Source organism: Pteropus alecto, unplaced genomic scaffold (genome assembly GCF_000325575.1).
Source record: "Pteropus alecto unplaced genomic scaffold, ASM32557v1 scaffold69, whole genome shotgun sequence".
Classification (NCBI taxonomy): domain Eukaryota; kingdom Metazoa; phylum Chordata; class Mammalia; order Chiroptera; family Pteropodidae; genus Pteropus; species Pteropus alecto.
The window spans coordinates 1,183,328-1,201,863 of record NW_006494610.1 but is presented as its reverse complement, the minus strand read 5'-3'; the positions used below and the strand labels follow the sequence as shown (position 1 = coordinate 1,201,863).

The 18,536-nt window shown below is 36.7% G+C and overlaps 1 pseudogene; it reads left to right on the top strand.

Moving 5' to 3' along the window:
• Positions 1 to 1,646: 1,646 nt before the first annotated feature.
• Positions 1,647 to 1,765, top strand: LOC112474043 (annotated as a pseudogene).
• Positions 1,766 to 18,536: the final 16,771 nt, after the last annotated feature.

Genomic DNA, 18,536 nt, shown 5'->3' with positions numbered 1-18,536 from the left:
GAACCTCTGTGGGGAGAAAGGTTCCCCAATAACCTGTGTTATTATGTGTTTATCATGTGATATGAAGAATCATGGGTTATGTTGTTGTGCAGAAAGTAGAATAGATGGTTGAAGATTTGGAAGTGATTACTTCTCAAAGACAGAGAATGCTTTGTCAAAAAAAAAAAATAAGCGTTAGCACTAAATTGACTTAAGGTCACATTGTAGACCTCAGTTTGCCTGTGTACTATGTATGATCTCAGGCAGTTACCATGCCTCTTTGCTCCTCACTCACCTTATCTATAAGAAAGAAATAATGACAGTTTGAAAATACATACAGACTATGTGCCACAATAAGCCCTGGAATGTACAGAGAATGTGGATTTTTTTCTCCACACTACTCTCCCCTCAGCCCCTATTCCTTATTCTACCATTGCCATTCTTTTTTTTATTGAAATTTAGAGAATGTCATTTTAATTTTCTAATGCTTGCTATAATGCTTGCAGTGGCTTAAGCTCCATGTAAAACCTATAAAATTTTGTTACACTTTCAAATCTTTTTACAACAAAAAATTTAATTCATTTTCTTCAATAACTTCTCGATATCTCTTAGCTATTAGCTATAAAACAAATAAAACAGGTAGAAAAGAAAGCAATTCAATAAAAATTGGATTTACTTTTTTTAAAGAAAGGCTTTAATTGTCCTTAACTGGCCCTTTGATTTAAGGAGTTTTCAAGAGTGGGACATTCTATAGACTAAAAGATCATGTTAAAGTCTTCCTTTACAGTAATCAAGATTTGGTGCTTCTTTGGAAGATCAGGAATGATTAAGAACAGCAAAGAAAAGGAGTTATAAGGTATGGAAGAGTAAGGTCTCTGGTATATTAAAACAACCAATGCAGACCTGCTGCAAATTCTAGCAAGCTGAAGATAACATTTTCACTGCACATTTTTTAAAAGAAGATAATATATCATTGAAGAGATTATTATTTTGTGTAAGCTTAAGGTTGGTGCAGGTCATTCCCACTAAAGCAAACAGAATTTGTTAATTTAATCCAACAGACTCGGCAGTGAAACCAAACAGAAATTTAATCAGCAGGAGAAGGTGGTGAGCATCTCTGAAAATTGAATGATCACTGTGCAAACAGTAAATATCATTATGGAAGGGTGAGAAAATAAAAAGGGGGCTCCTTTCATGATTGTCATTGCATTCATCAAACATGATAAATGATTCCAAATAAACCTTTTCTAGGACGGCAACAATGACTTCATGTTACTTGAGCTGGAAAGTTAAAATTTATAAAGTTTTCTAGTCTCTTGCCTATCTTAAATGCTTTTCTTTGAAACTGCAAGGTTATAAAATGAAAGATTAAATGTCTTATATTCCAAGCAACCATAGCAGCTGACTTTTCAGTTTCTCATTTCAACATAATATTCTAGTTTTCTGAAGCCAACTTGATGGCTTTTTATACATAGACTAACACAGAGGCAATGCTAAGGTGTATAAGGTAATATGAGGTATTCAGTTGAATAACAATTGTTCTAATCACCTTAAAACACTGAGTATTTTTAGAGCATGTATATTGTTGCAAGAGGATAAATAAAAGTACTTATCCCCCAAACCCTGTCTCTCACCACTTCAAAGAAATAACCATCAAAATATATTGAGTCTACGGCCATGTCACCCTGAACAAGCCCGATCCCGTCTGATCCCAGAAGCTAAGCAGGGTCGGGCCTGGTTAGTACTTGGATGGGCAACCACCTACGAAGACCAGGTGCTGTAGACATAAAAAAATAAAAACATAAGGGATTGTAAGCTGACAAGGTCTTTGCAATCTGTGAGGTTAACCAAGGGTTGCCTCGCCTAAAAAAAAAAAAAAAAAGCATATCGAGAATCTTTCCTACTTCCTGTTACCACAAAGTTTTCAGCTTCACTTTCCCCTTCTTTCTTACTTTCTCATTTTGGCCTTTTACAAATTTCTACTTTATTTGTAAGCTCTCTTTATCTTTAATCTAGTCTCCTAGAAATCCATGTTATAAAAACATAATCTTTTAGAAGTCTCATGCAGAACAGGGCCTTAAGTATGCACTATATCCAAAATAAAAAGACTTACTCAATGGTGTTTTTTCCCTCTAGCTATGAAAACATGGTGTTATCATTAAACCAGTAAATTCATTACCTTATAGAACCTCAATAAGCAAATGTAAATTAGTGTTTCCCAAGAGTGGCTAACAAAAATAAATCATGTAATAAGTGGCAAAAAAACATATCCTTATTTCATAGTCTCATGGAAGATGGTTTTATGTTCAATTATTCAAAGTAAAAGGTAAGCTTATCCTGAAACTTCAAAAAAAGGCTGTCTAGCTTCATAGATAACTAGACCAAGAGTTGAAAAGATAATGAAGAACTCTATTATGTTAAGCTATTGAAAAGAAAAAACTGATTGGGAAAACCAGGAGCTACTATTTTAAAGGTATGTAATAAGAGAATAGATTGAAAATCGCAGCTTTAGGGAGAAAGAAAGATACTTTTTCATAAATTTTCTGTGTCTAAAAATGGACAGTAAGATACATACTCAATTGTTTCTAGCCCAGTTTTTATACTGTCTTGAATCACTTATTTCCATATTTCATCTCACACAGTAACAAAGTATCCTTTTTTAATGTGTGTACAGTTGAACCATCTTCTCTTTGCACTTAACAAAAAGATTAAAATATCCTGTGTAATTTTAGTTACTTTAAGAGTCTAAATATCCATTTAAATGTTTATGGTAGACTGTTTACAAAGAGAGCCACGAAAAATTATTACCATCCTTATATGCACATCATCCCTTTACGATATGACTTTACATCTTGTTCCATCAAGAGGCAGAGAATATTTCCCCATACCTTGAATTTGAGCTGTCCCTGTCACTTGCTTGGACCAACAGAATATGATGGAAATGATGGTCGTGACTTCCAAGTCTAGGCCTCAAGAAACCTTTCGGCAATTGTTCTTGCCTTCTCGAAGTGCTGCACTGAAACTGCCAGAGTCTAAGAGCATGAAAGACCATTTGACCAAGCTCTTCTGACTGAAGCCCCCCAGATCAATCAGCCAACAGCCAAATCACAACTACCAGATATGTGAGTGAGGCCATCTCAAACCACCCAGCTCCAATCAAGCTGCCAGTTAACTGGAGCCACATCAGTGACCTCAAGTGAGACAAGAAAAAGAGCCATTCAGTTGTTTGCAGCCCAAATTGCTTACCCACAGAATCGTGAGCACAAAAATGATTACTGTATTATGCCACTAAGTTTTGGACTGCTATGCAGCAATAATCAGTACTGGAAATGAAATGTGGCCACAAAACCTAGAATATTTATCATTGGCTTTGGGACCAGGAGGTACACAGAGTCTAAAAAGTGATGAGATAATTGTTAATGGAACCTTGAATGTGGTGAAGAAAATACTATTAGAGACTGGAAAACGAGTGACCATTTTTATATAGTGGCAAACATGATAAGTTATAATTGTAATAGTAATAACATCCTATTGCATGATAAAAAATACCATAATTTGGAAGTTAGAAAATGTACTTAATGAACTTATTGATCTGGCTAAAGAGACCTCTAGTCAGTATGTTGAAAAAAGAACATTGGATGTTTCTAACTATACATGAAAAGTCAATGGGAGAAAGAAGAAAGAAAGAGAGAAAGAGAAAGAATGAGAGAGAGAGGAAGGAAGGGAGGAAGGGAGGGAGAAAGGGAATTTATTGTTTGCAAAAAGAATTTAAAGGAAGTTGCTAAGATAGAAGATAAACCTATTTCTTATCCCCAGTCTCTCCAGCTGGCAAAGGATTTCAAAATTAAGAAATGACCTCAAGCGAACATCAGATCAAGGGTGTGGATAAAAAAACTATTTGTATGACCTCAGGAATATTTAAGGTAGAACCTAGCAGACTCGGGTAAATAAAGAACTTCTAAGAACATTATGGCATTGTCTCACAACATTCTGACACAAAAATAGAGATCTGTCTGAAAAAGAATTGCAGTGTGGCTTTTGGGGCATGTAGCAAATCCCGATAAGATTCATAAGAAATGCAGAAAGTTTTTAGGACAGTTGTACTAGCAAAAGCACATTCAGCTTATACTAAAAGGGACTGAGTAACTCAAAATGAAAAGGAACTAATTTCTATGGGCAAGAAGCAAGCTGAGAAAATAACTAAGCTACAAACACAGGGAATTTCAAATAGTAAAGAAAAGTTCTCGGAGGGCTGAGCCAAGAGCTGAGAACAATGGACCAGGGAATCAACCCACTAGAGTTGAACCAGTCTCTAGTCAAGGAACATTCTTGGCTCCTAGAATAGAAAAAATTGGCAATATGTGCCTGGTTAAATTTCAGAATTTCAGCTGTGTGCTCCCATTCTTTCTTATAGACTTTTGTGGGACGGGTAGTATAGTTTCATGTGGAAAAAATGTGAATTATTGTTGCCAGAGGTCAAATTATGGCAGATTATATACAAAGATGACTAAGAAAATTCCTCAAAACTCTCTATAGATGTCCCTTTGTAATGTGACTTGTTGCTCCTCCCAACTAGAGATGGACTTTGTTTTCCCAAACCATAAATCTGGACAAACCTGGTGTTGAGGGAGCTCTAAATCCTAAACATCAAGAGATTTTGCAGCTTCTTTTCTTGCCATCTTGGAATGCTGCCCTGAGATTGCCATGAAGAAGCCCAGTATAATCGATTAGAGGATAAGAGACCATATGGAGCAGAGATGAGTCGTCCCCTAGACAACCAGTCAGAAACCAGTACCAACTGCCAGATATGTCAGTGAGGCCATCTTATACTATCCAACCTCACTAGAGATATAGAATGTAGCCACATGAGTGAATCTAAGAGAGATCAGCAAAAGAACCACCCAGCTAAGCCCAGCCCAAATTATTTACCCACATGAGAAAAAAAAATAACGGTTGTTTCAGGTGGTTTCTTACACAGTAAAATTTATTATCAGTAATAAATAATAGGCCAACACAATCCAGAGTTTTAATCTTCTGTCATGTTATCATATGCTGTGTCAAATAGATGCCACTATTTCATTGGAAATATGGTCCTACAAGAAAGCAAGAATTAAAATACATGCTATAATGATGGTCGACCTGATGAACACTGCTCACTTTCTAGAAGGTGAATTTCTATTATTGTCTAGTATTAAAATAAAGTCTTTTTTATCCTGAACACAACTAGCTTTCCTTTCAAGGATGCAAATCAAAAGGGGAAGGAGGATAACCAAATTCAAATGCCTCTATCTCCAGAGGTATTATAGATACTACTCAGTGGCACTGAAGTCCAATAAATTCCTTGAACATTCTTCTCCAATGTCATTGTCTCATAACCATTCTTTCTGCCACATGCATCCATGGAAAAGCATAGACACATAAAAGATAAAGTGAAGAGAGGAGTGAGAAAACCACAGATTAAGAGGCAAAGATGAATAGCAGTTATAATGACACACTGAATAATCACATTTCTATAATATATTTTTGCTTGAATTGCTTCCCTGCTAGACCTCTCCTTTGGGAGTTGCTGTGTTATTTCTCTGGTTATGTGACAGAACCAATATGAAAGATAACTCACAAGCTCCTGTGGCTTAAAATATAATGGTTGAAATTGGTAGGTTATTTTTAAAGGATTTTTTTTCCCTTTTGTTTGACAAGGAAAGGCAGAACTATATTCACCACCCCCACCCCCGTCCTTCTCCAAAATAAAGGTCAAATTGCTTCTTTTTTGTTTTTAAAGACGTTGCTAAAAAAAATTCTGATGCAAATGTATAATGAATGTTAGTATAATGGTCCAAATAGCACCCTCCTCCACTCTTTCTCTACAATGAAAACCAAAAGATATAAAGCTTCTTAAAATAAAGTATATTCAGATGCTGAAGAAGAAACCAACTTTAAAAATCATCTATAATTGAATATCTATAATTGTAAAAACTGTCACTGTAATATTATATACCTCATGGAACAGTCATTTGGATTATGTGATCATTTAACTCCCACTATTCTTGGAATAGATAAAATTCAAGAATTTATAAATTCATACCTCATCTCTAAGGATTGCTAAGTAATTCTACCAAAGTTAGAACTTATTTAAATATTAATTATAAGTTAAAATTAAATTATTTTAAACACCCTAGACTAATTTAGCACTGGTAGCACCTCTGTTCAAACGCAAAATTATTTGATGGGTTTTTTTTAATACATATGCTAGACATATGTAAAGACTTTTTTTTTTTTTTTTTTAGTGAAAAACTAAAATCGTAGTCTCAGCTCTAAAAGGGACCATCATTAAACTTCATGTATGAGAAAACTAAAGTTCAGAGTTGAAACAATACGCCTGGACATAGCAGGGCTTATTAGTGGTGATGCTAGTTTAAGAATTAGGTGTCCCAGATTCTCAGGCAAGTGATCTCCCCACTTTGCCATGTGGACTCACACAAGAATGTGTGTCCATTGCAGATGGAAAGTACCAGCTTCTCTGAGTCCTGAATCCAGGAGCTGCCATCCCTAAGTACAGAATTTTGAAATCCTTCAGCCAAAGCCCTATTGCTGATTTATTAATTCAGATTCTCTGGGAAGGAGCCAAGCACTAGTAATAAATAAAAAAAATAAAAATAAATAAAAAAAACAGGAGATTCTAACACCACCGGAATGGTTTCTCATCCTCATTCTCTTAAATGGCTTAGGCTATAAAGTTGGCAGTCACGGCCTCATTTCTCAAAGTTTCTAGCTCTCTTTGGCAACAAGAACTTAATTCTAAGAGCCAAAGCTCTTGGAAAGGGATAAATAAAAAAGGGAAGATAAAGCATATTAAAGTACATGGTCTCAGGGATGTGCATTGTCAGTGACACTGCTTATAGACCCACAAGAACTAACAAGAGAAAGCCATAAAAAGAAAATTCCATTTGGCTATATGAAAGTAGCATATTAACAGGCATTTGTTTAAACAGCTAACCAATTTTGTAATAATATGTATCAGATTGTTTATTGTTTCATTTCATAATATCACTCAACCACTCATATAAAGCCATGGTCATCTATTCACAAGCTCAGAAAGTTAGAGGCAGCATGGCTTAGATACATTCTTAGGCATTATGACAATGGAGAGAAACAGGTAGAAAATTTCATATGGAAAAAAAAGCCAAAATAAGTCAAAGTCCAGTCTAACCATTTTACAACTATAAGCAATCCAAAGGTGAATCTAAATATATTAACTGATCTTCCATTCCAACCCAATCCTTAAGGAGCACAGCTAAATCTTGGTTATTTTGAACCTCAGAGGTGAGAAAAATAAAACTTACTTGTTGGAATATAATTATAAGCAAAGATGGCCTTCCTTGCCTCTCGCAACTCTTGCTCAACTCTGGCAGCTATGTTAGAAAAACTGATGATTCTGTAAACTGAACCTGCAGGTCGTTTACATTTCTAGGTGAAGCATAAACATAGCTTGGCCAGCAGTAGTGCCACATGTTTCAGTCTGCCTCCTTACACAAGTAGAACTGTCTTCACTCAAATATTAATTTAAATCATAATGAAATACCAAATATTTGATAAATATTCTAAATGTGAACTACCTAATCAAAAAATATCATGTCTTTGAGGTGGCTTGACTCAGCTCCACGTGGAGAACAGTCCAATATATCAAAAACAAGCATGTTCTTTAAGCCTTAAACAGAACTAAAAAGGAAAAAGTTAAAGTTTGGTTTTATCTTCATGTTCTAGCTTAAGGCTTATTTTATAGAAATGATTGTTTTGTTTTTCTGCCTCTCTCACCAATTCTTCTCCACTGCAGTAAATCCCACACATGGCAAACACAAGTTAATTAAGCGTTCTACTACAGAGTATTAATATAAATGTCTCAGATGTTCCTCCTTAAACCTCTACAGCATAATTACCATTGCCCCAAAGGAAAAATGAATTTACATTGTTAACAGAAATATTTAGAAACAAACATATTTAAATGTTTAACCATCAACTCTAAAAGACTAGATTAAAGAAAGCAATAGTTAAATCAAAAAATTAACATTTAGATGGTCTGACAAGGTAATGTGAAAAGAGAACACACACCTCTTGCCATTTCAGTCAGACTGAGTTTTCAAATAACCTCATTCGCTTTCATTCCAAGAACCAAATATGAATGTTGTCAATATCTCTCTTTACCTTCTTCCAGGCTAATCATGAATATCATCAAGAAAGCATTTCTTTCAGCTCACCAAGTTCCCCTCCCTTCGATAAAGACAATTTCACAAGCAACCGCAAGCAGAGCCAATGTAAAACAGTATCGGGTTAAAATCTCAGGGCTGCAAGTACCTTTCAGCTATTATTTGATGCTTCCTTCACCTCCAATATAATCACTTAACCCAGTGGCTTTTGACCTTGGCTGCACATTGGAATCATCTGAGAAGCTTTTTAAAATTCTGCTGCCCAGCCCTAAACCCCAGAAATTCTAATTTAATTGTTCCGGAGATAGCCAAGTATTGAGAGTTTTACAAGCTCTCCAGGTGTTTTAATGTGGAGCTAAGTGTCAAAGCCCATTAAACAAAGACCACGAAGAGAACACCTGTAGTCAAGACAAGTGACATTTATTTAACTTGCTATAGCATAGGAGACTCCAGGAAAATCTCAGGAGCTTGTGAACAGCCCTTTTTGGTAACACCAGCATTAAAACACTAGTTCTGCTGTATTACAAAGTCTTCTTCTTATTCTGTTCTCAACGGAAGTCGTTGTTAATTTTTCACAATTATTAGTTCAGAGCTACCTTGGTATGGCACCACACATGAAGGATGGTGATTCTTTACAGAAATGTTTTTAGACACTGTTTTGACAATTCACCTAATGCTCTGTTCTATAAGAAATTGGAATGTTGGCAACCACTTACGCTTTAAGCCAAGAATAAATGTATATTCAACAGAAAATGGGGTTAACTTTGGTAATCTGAATTATTTGTTTGCTCTATCAGGAAATCCACATAAATATAAACCTGTGGACAAAAAAAGGGTCCATATACTAAAACTAACAAGCTCAGAAAAGGCCCTCATGGCAGGCCCTACAAGCTCAGATACAGAAAGTAACCATGCAGGGTAGTTTAAATATAAAAGTACCTAACTAAAAGTGAGTCATGATGGGTAGTCACATCCTAAGCTTGTAGCCTCCTTGACAGAAGTCTATCTTTACCTAAGATAATACACCTTTGAAATGTCAGAGTGATTTTCTTTTCCAGGCCCCGCTAAGGCACAATCACAGGCACCAGAGAATGAAACTACACTGTTATCGTGTTGCCCACATACTAGCTCTATGTAATCTAAACGTTAACTATCCTATAACCACCAATGTAAAAGAAGCCTGTGTCTCTGTGTGCTTTTTTATTCCAGAGATTTCCCCACCCCCATAACCTACCACCAATGATATCATGTAACCCTCCTTACCTCTCTTCTTTTGATTCTGATGTATAAAATAAGTTGCAAAACAGTCATTCTCTGGAGTATTTTCTCAGTAAGAGGGCCCTCATTCAATCATGTTGGCATCTTGAACTTGGACTGTCCATCCCCCAGACCTGTGAGAAATAGATTTCTGTTGTTTATAAGCTATTCAGTTTGAGGTATTTTGTTATAGCAGCTAGAAAGGACTAAGACACTACCACAATCCACTAAAAAGTCCTCCTTGCCTGCTAGAATAAGCTGAACTTGCTCAAGATTGAGCACATGCAATTGTTTCTATATAGCTCAACACACGTATGCTTATGATATGAGAAGCAATTTATATACAACTTCATTTGACTCTCATCTGTTTTGTTTATAAAAAGATTTTACAAAGTATTTGTATTTATAATTTTGTCCTAAGATCAAATAAAACCTAATTAGATGGCTTTATCAAAATTTTACCAATGTCAAAACAAAGAGCATGCATTGAAAAAAATTGGAAAAAAATATTAAATGTTAAAATTAAATGGTGGAGCTATGATTGATTTTCCTACATTTCCTAAATGTTTGATAATGAGAATGTATTGCTTTCTAATAAAAACATTCAAAATTATTTTTTAGGAAAATTTTTTAGAATTAGAATTTCTTAAGTAAAAATAAATTTCAAAGTTAAGAGTCTTCAGTGGTCATTCTTTCTTTTTACTTTATTTCCTTTTTTAAAAAAAATATGTTTTCCCCCATAGTCCAGATCATTTCTAGTCTTTCAAACATTTATAAGCGTCAATATTTTTGCTGGAACAAAAAGTTCTGGCTTTTCTTTTTCTTTTCTTTTTTATTACAACCCCATAAATTCTAACTATAGCTGTCCACTCTACCTCCCATTATTCTCAATAATCTTGACTAACTGACTTTGAAAGCATATTGCTTTAGCACATTAACTTTTGCTGGAGTACCTTTTTCCACACCTGATTCTCCTTCCTTGGAATTTTATAACTAACAGTTTTCTAGGTAATAAATTATACATGACAGATGTCTTGTCCTAGTTTTCAAAATTCCCATAGCCTCTTAAAAGTCTTTTTAATGTCCTCATCCTCAAGTCCAGGCCATCTCTGGTAATTCCCTTACATAATAATTTCTGCTTATGATTTCTTCAATCTTTGCCTTTATGTTCTACTCTGCTATCTTCCTCAGCATTTATTTTCATTTTTTTTTAATCCCTTTTTTGTTTCTTAAATTTATCTTCCTGGCTCACTCCACCAGCCTTGGGCTAGTGAAATGTGAATGCTTCTCATGCTCTACCAAAAAGGTGCCCCTTCTATCTACTTAAAATTTAAATACAATTATACTAAATTGGGACATAATCTGCCATGCATTACACCCAGTTCCTTCTACGAATAAAGGGCCACACCCACCTAGTCCCTCAGAACATTGCCTAGATTGGGACACTATCCACACCATACTTTCGTTCTTTCATTTTTTCATCTACTTTTCTCTCTAAAATTTAAAATTCAAATGACAGAGAATGGGATCTTCTTCATACTTGTATCATCAGTATTTATCATAGAGGCTAGTACATGGCAAAAAGGATCCACTTTTCACGACACATGAATCCAGTAGCAGATAGGGACGCCAGCTGTCTTCCACTAAGCCAGACATTAAAGGGATTTGATAAAACATAAAACCATACCACCCTTCTCACTGAATAACTGACATTATAATGTAATCATTTTAAATTGTTTATGTATGTCATTATGTAGTAGATTTATTGTTATCATAAGTAAACTTATAAATAACTACTTTGAAACATTTTCCAGTTTTATTTCTAGTATAGAAACATGAGTAAATGAAAACACACTTAAAGAAAAGCTCTTTGTGGTCCTCAGCAGTTCTTAAGACTATGACGGCATCCTGAGACCCTAAAATTTGAGAACTACTATTCTAAATCATCCAGATGCGTATCAACCTCTTAGTATCTCTCCAAGTCCTCCCAGTCTCTCTTTTCTCTAGAGATTGGTCACTTGTTCCAGCCAGCTCTGCAGTGACCAGTTCCGTGTAGGGTTTGATCAACCTCATCAGGTGAGACTTGGTATTATCTTACCTCTTACCTGCACAATGAAGCTGTCACCTCCTGCACAGGATTTTCCTGTTTAAACTAAGGCAGTCATTTGTTAAACTATCATTGGTGAAGAGTCATTTTTTTTTCCAATTCATTGCTACTGACACTTTTTAAAATGCAATAAAAAAGGCTAGAAAAAAAAAATGAACTGAAAAAAAAAGCATGCAAAAAGACAAGCCTGATTTTTTTACTATTAGATTCAACAGACAGAAAATGCTATAAAAGTTTCTAAACACTTACTTTTAACTTCTGTACTTATCATAGACTAATGATAATTTGCCATCTACAGATCATAATTTGAGTAATGCTGTACCAAGGCATGGGACATGCTCAGCATCCATCAATGTATAACCGAGAAATGCAGGAAAAGTTGAACACCCCATAGGGTGACCTTCAATCAATAAGTAATGAGAGGTGAGAGATAAGGTCATGGTCCTATGGGATGGAGCAAAAGCCAACCATAGCCATGGCTGATTTTATAATGCATCCTCCTTCCTGCTTTGCTGACCCTGTACCTCTTACTGCTATTCCCTAGGATCTTGCTCCCCAATAAAGCACTCAGACTTGAGCTTTTACTTCAAGCTCTCTTCCTGGGGAGCCCAGGAAACAAAATTCAAAATTCAACATGCTCTTCGCACCTCACTGAAGCCAGAGGGAAATATGGGGTCACAGGACATTCAAAATTCTATTGTTCTCACTATTATGCTGCATAGGGCTTGTGCTTCAATTGTTTTCCTTTTTTTCTACCTCTTGGTCAGCCTGCTACAACTGTTGAAAATTTAACTACCAAATCTATGGTAGATGACTCTATTCTCCTTCATATCCAGTTTTTTCATCTCTTTGTTTTCTTCATCTTAACACAAACCATTCAGGAATATAGTAACAGGACAGGTTCCAATCAAGATTTGGTAAATGCTGTGTTCACTTCCTTCCATGAGCATATCAAAATTACATTAAATTACAGAACAACCACCCTTGAGAACCACCTAAAGACTAGCTGAGCAGAACTGTAATTACGGATATAAAGAAGCCACATTCGAGACTGGTAGGAGGGGCAGAAACACGTAATGAACTGGGCCCACACTCATGTGTGGTAGATAAGAATCAGGAGAGAGATCTTGGTAGTGGAGGTCCACCCTGAGCAGTGAGGGCTCCCAGCCCCACACCGGGCTCCCAAGACCACAGTACCAATGCCAGGAAGAGAAGTCGCCATGATATCCAGCTGTGAAAACTGGCAGGGATTTCATTCGGGTGAGACAGAAGGCAGCTGTAAACCTAGGTATTCTCTTAAAGGGTCCATGCACAAACTCACACACAAACTCTTGCCCTAAGCTCCAGCAAAGAGAGAGCAGCTTGAAAAGCAACTTCAGGGAAAGGGCTGGAGGAGCAGCTCTCACCAGAAAAAAAGAGTTCTTTTATTGAGCTCTCCCTCCACATAGCCTACAGGTGCAGGTGGGTGCTAAATCTGAATCTCCAACAGCCTGGATAACAGTGGTTCCCCTGCCCTGGTGATACCCTGAAACCTCATTCCATCCAACTTGAGCACCAGCTAGAATCTTTCAGCAGCTGTTCCTAACAAGTGGCCAGCCTCAACTCACACTGCAGATTTTGCTAAAATCTCTCAAAGGTCCACAAATCCCAAATGAGAAACAGTTGGCCCTGGACCTCTTGCTAAGAAGTCTCAATCCTGCCCCTAGTGGCAACCGGCCTCAATTCAGAGCCTAGCCTCCCCCAGGCATTTCCAAGGCTGGCACAGGCAGCTACAAACTGCAAATCACTTTGTAGCTCCCACCAGGGGGCCCCGGACAGGACATAGTGCAGCTGGCCTAAACCTGCACCAGAGCCCCAACCAAGAGACCCCAGAACCAATATACCCAGTAGCTGATTTCAGACCACACCAGAGTACTACCCAGTTAGCTCCACAAATGACACACCCAAAGGTTGGACTAAGCAGGCACCAGAGCCCCACTAACCTGAATCCCACTCCATAGGGTCAGTACCCATACAACTCATCAACTATAGTCAAGGGGAGCCAGTTAGCCTAAGGGTCAATCACACCCATTGGCATGCCAACAACGGTCAAAGCTCAGCTACACCAGGAATGCACATACAACCCAAACAAGAAATACTCCTGGAGCACCCAGATCAGATGACTTGAGAAAGTACATCATCAGACCCCACTGGACAAGTATTACATAAGGCCAGCATGCCAAGACTGTGAAATGGTAATCTATGTAATACACAGAAACAAATACAGGAAGGCAGCAAAAATAAGGAGACAAAGAAAATATCCAAAATGAAAGAACAGGACAAAACTCCAGAAAAAGAACTAAATGAAATGAAGGCAAACAATCTACCAGATACAGAGTTCAAAACAGTAGTTATAAAAAATGAACTTAGGGGAAGAATAGATGAACTCAGGGGAAGAATAGATGAACTCAGTAAGAAATTACACAAAGAAATAGAAATCATAAAAAGAAACCAATCAGAGATGAAGAATACAATGACAGAAATGAAGATTACATTAGATGGAAGATTAGATGAAGCAGAGAACTGAATCAGCAATTTGGAAGATGAGGTAGCAGAAAACAACCAATCAGATGAACAACAAGAGAATCCAAAAAAATTAGGATAGTTTAAGGGGCCTCTGGAACAACATCAAGCATAACAACATTTGCATCATAGAGGTACCAGAAGGATAAGAGAAAGAGCAAGAAATTGAAAACCTATATGAAGAAATAATGATGAAAAACTTCTCTAACCTGGTGAAGGAAATAGATATACAAGCCTATGAAGCACAGAGATTCCCAAACAATACAAACCCAAATAGATCCACACCAACACATCATAATTAAAATGCAAAAGTTAAACACAAAGAGAGAATATTAAAAGCAGCAAGAGAATAGCAATTACCTATAAGGGAACTCTCATAAGACTGTCAATTAATTTCCAAACAGAAACTGCAGTCCAGAAGGAACTGGCATAAAATAGTCAAGTGATGAAAAGCAAGGATCTACAACCAAGATTACTCTACCCAGCAAAGCTATCATTAAGAATCAAAGGACAGATAAAGAGCTTCCCAGATGAGAAAAAGCTAAAGGAGTTCATCACCACTAAATCAACATTATGAGACATGTTAGAGGGACTTCTTTAAGAAGAAGAAGAAAAAAATTAAAAAATATGAATAATAAAATGACAATAACTACATATCATCAATAATCATTTTATTTTTATTTTAAATTTTTAATTAAGTTTATTGTATTAACATTGGTTAATACAATTATATAATTTTCAGGTGTACATTATCATTTGACATCTGTATATTCTATTGTGTGTTTACCACCCAAAGTCCAGTTTCCTTCAGCTATCATATATTTGATCTCCTTTATCCACTTCATCCTCCCCCTAAACTCTATATTTGACCCCCTTTATCCCATCTACCTCCCCCTTCCACTCCCACTCTGCTAGTAATCACTAGTCTATAGTCCTCTGGATAACTGTTCCCAAAAATTGATGAGAGGAGTCTCCCAAAAGCATTTTATGAGGCCACCATAATCCTGATTCCAAAACCATAAAAAGACACTACAAAAAAAAATGATAATATATATATGCCAATATCACTGATGAACATACATGCAAAAACTCTCAACAAAAAGCTGCAAACCACATTCAGAAATACCTTAAAAAGATCATACACCATGATCAAGTGGGGTTTACTCCCAGAATGAAAGGTTAGTTCAATATCCACAAATCAATTAACTTGATACACCACATAAACAAAATGAAGGATGAAAATCATACAGCCATATCAATAGATGCAGAAAAAATCCAACATCCATTTATAATAAAAACTCTCATAAAACGGACATAGAAGGAACATACCAAACATAATAAAGGCCAACCATGTATGACAAACTATTAGCTAATGTCATACTGAACAAAGAAGAGCTAAAAGTACTTTTCTTACAATCCAGAACAAGACAAGGATGTCTACTTTCACCATTTTTATTCAACATAGTATTGGAAGTCCTAGCCATAGCAATCAGACAGGAAAGAGAAATAAAAGGTATCCAAATTGGAAATGAAGAAGTAAAACTGTCATTACTTGCAGATGGCATGATATTATATAGAGAGAACCCTAAAGATCCCACCAAAAAACTGTTAGAACTGTAAAAGAATTCAGGAAAGTAGCAGGATAGAAAAATTCATACTAGGAAAGAGAAATTAAGAAAGCAATTCCATTTACAATTGCATTCAAAAAAAAAAAAACTACCTAGGAATAAATTTAACCAAGGAGGTAAAAGACCTGTACTCAGAAAATTATAAGACAGTGAAGAAACTGAAGAAGGTACAAATAGAGAGAAGTGTATACCATGTTTATGGTTAGAAAGAATTAACCATTAAAATGTCCATACTACTCAAAGCAATCTATAGATTTAATGCAATTCCTATCAAAATATCAATGGCATTTCTCACAGAACTAGAATAAATAATCCTAAAATTTATATAGAACCACAAAAGACCCCGAATAGCCATGGCAATCTTGAGAAAGAACAAAGTTGAAAGTATCACACTACCTGATATCAAACTATATTACAAGGCTATAGCAATCAAGACAGCATGGTACTGCCATACAAATAGACACAGATCAATGGAACAGAATAAAGAGTCTAGAAATAAGCTCACACCTATATGGTCAACTAACCTATGACATAGTAGGCAAAAATATGCAGTGAGGTAAAGACGGTCTATTCATTAATGGTACTGGGAAAACTGGACAGATACATGCAAAAAATATGAAACTAGACCACCTTTTTATACCATAAGCAAAAATAAACTCAAAATGTATTAAAGACTTAAACGTAAGACACAAAACCACAAAATTCCTAGAAGAAAACAGACAGCAAATTCAATGACATTGCCCTTAGTAATATTTTTTCTAATATGTCACCTTGGGTAAGGACAACAAAAGAAAAAATAAACAAATGGACTATATCAAACTAAAAAGTTTTTGCACAGCAAAGGAAATCATCAATAAAACAAAAAGACAGCCTACTGAATGGGAGAAGATATTTGCCAGTGATACATCTAATAAGAGGTGTTTTTCGGATTAATATCCGAAAATGTAAAGAACTCGTGCAACTTAACACTGAAAAATTAAACAATTTGATTAAAAGATGGGCAGATCACCTGAGTAGACATTTCTCTAAAGAGGACATACAGATGGCTAATAGACATATGAAAAGGTGCTCAATGTCACTAATCATCAGAGATATGCAAATTAAAACCACACTTTACACCGTCAGAATGGCCATCATCAATAAATCAACAAATAAGTGAAGATAAGGATATGGAGGAAAGGAAACCCTCGTGCACTGTTGGTGGGATTGCATATTGGTGCAGCCACTATTGAAAACAGTATGGAGGTTCCTCAAAAAATTAAAAATAGAACTACCTAATGACCCAGCAATGGCACTTCTGTGTATTTATCCAAAGAAACCCAAAATACTAATTCAAAAAAGATATATGTATCTCTATGTTCATTGCACAGCTTTTTACGGTAGCCAAGATACAGCAGCAACCTAAGTGTTCACTGATAGACAATTAGCTAAAGAAGTTGTGGTACATATATACAATGGAATATTAGTCACCAAAAAAAGAATGAAACCTTATCATTTGGAATGATATGAGTAGACCTAAAGGGTATGACACTAAGTGAAATAAGTCAGAGAGAGAAAGACAAATACAATATAATTGCACTGATATTTTGAGTCTAAAAAAATAGGGATTCTGGGAAACATGGTGGAATGAGAGATGCCCTCAGACCCCTCCTCTTGAAACAACAATAAGCTAAACATCTAAAACTCAACAAAAAATATCCAAACTGCACATCAGCACATCTGAGCATGGGATTTGTGCATAAGAGCTACCACATGTCAGAATCCCCGGGTGTCGAGCGTTGGACTGGGAGAAATAAAGAAACTGCCTTTCACAGCCTCCAGAGCTCCCCGCAGGAGGAGGGGGAGGGGTGAAAGTGCAGCGACTTCCTTGAACAATCCTGCCTGGAAGTGCCGAGAACTCTATGCAGCCAGCAGCAGGGCCCAGTCATCAGGGCAGAAAGCAAAGAAGTGGGATGGGTTGACAGAGAAACAACAGTGGATTTTTACTGGCCCTGTTTGCAAACCCTCCAACCCTCCAACGCTGATTACCACGGAGCCCCAGAAGAATCTGAGCAAATGCTGCTGAGACTGAAGCTACCTCTTGAGCCTCTGGAGCTCCCTGCAGGAGGAGGGGAAGAGGAGAAGGTAAGGCAACTTCCCTGAACAACCCTGCCTGGAAGTGTGAGGACTTCTATTTAGCCGGCAGCAGGACCCAGTCATCAGTGCAGAAAACAGAGAAGCAGTACGAGACCACAGAGAAGCAGTAGATTTTTGCCAGCTGTGGTTGCAAAACCGAGGCTGAGCTGCAGCCCCCAAATCCCAACCCAGATGGGCCATCTCCACCCTCCGAGACCAATCACAACGGAGCCTCAGGGGAATCAGCAAAAGCAGCCGAAACTGTTTGCTAACACTGACAGGGACTGGAACTGAGACTAGCAAGTGTGATTAAATTTCTACAAGAAAACAAAACTAAACGAATCTAAACTAAACATTATTAAGGCTTTATATAAAGCAGGGATCCAAGAGGTTTAGACGCCACCTACTGGAAACCAAAAGAAAAGTGACTTCTTTGTAGCAGGCTAAAGAAAGACCTTTATATAATAAACCTTCTTTCTGGAAAAACGGCAGAAAACATTTCCATTAATGCCCAGGTAGAGAAATAGTCCATTAAACACCATGAACAACCAAGGTGACAAGGCATCTCAGAAAGAAAGAGAAAAAGCTCCAGAAAATAAGCTTACAGACATAGAAATATGCAACTTAAATGACAGAGACTTCACGATGGTACTTCTGAAAAAACTCAATGAGATCCAAAACGACGCA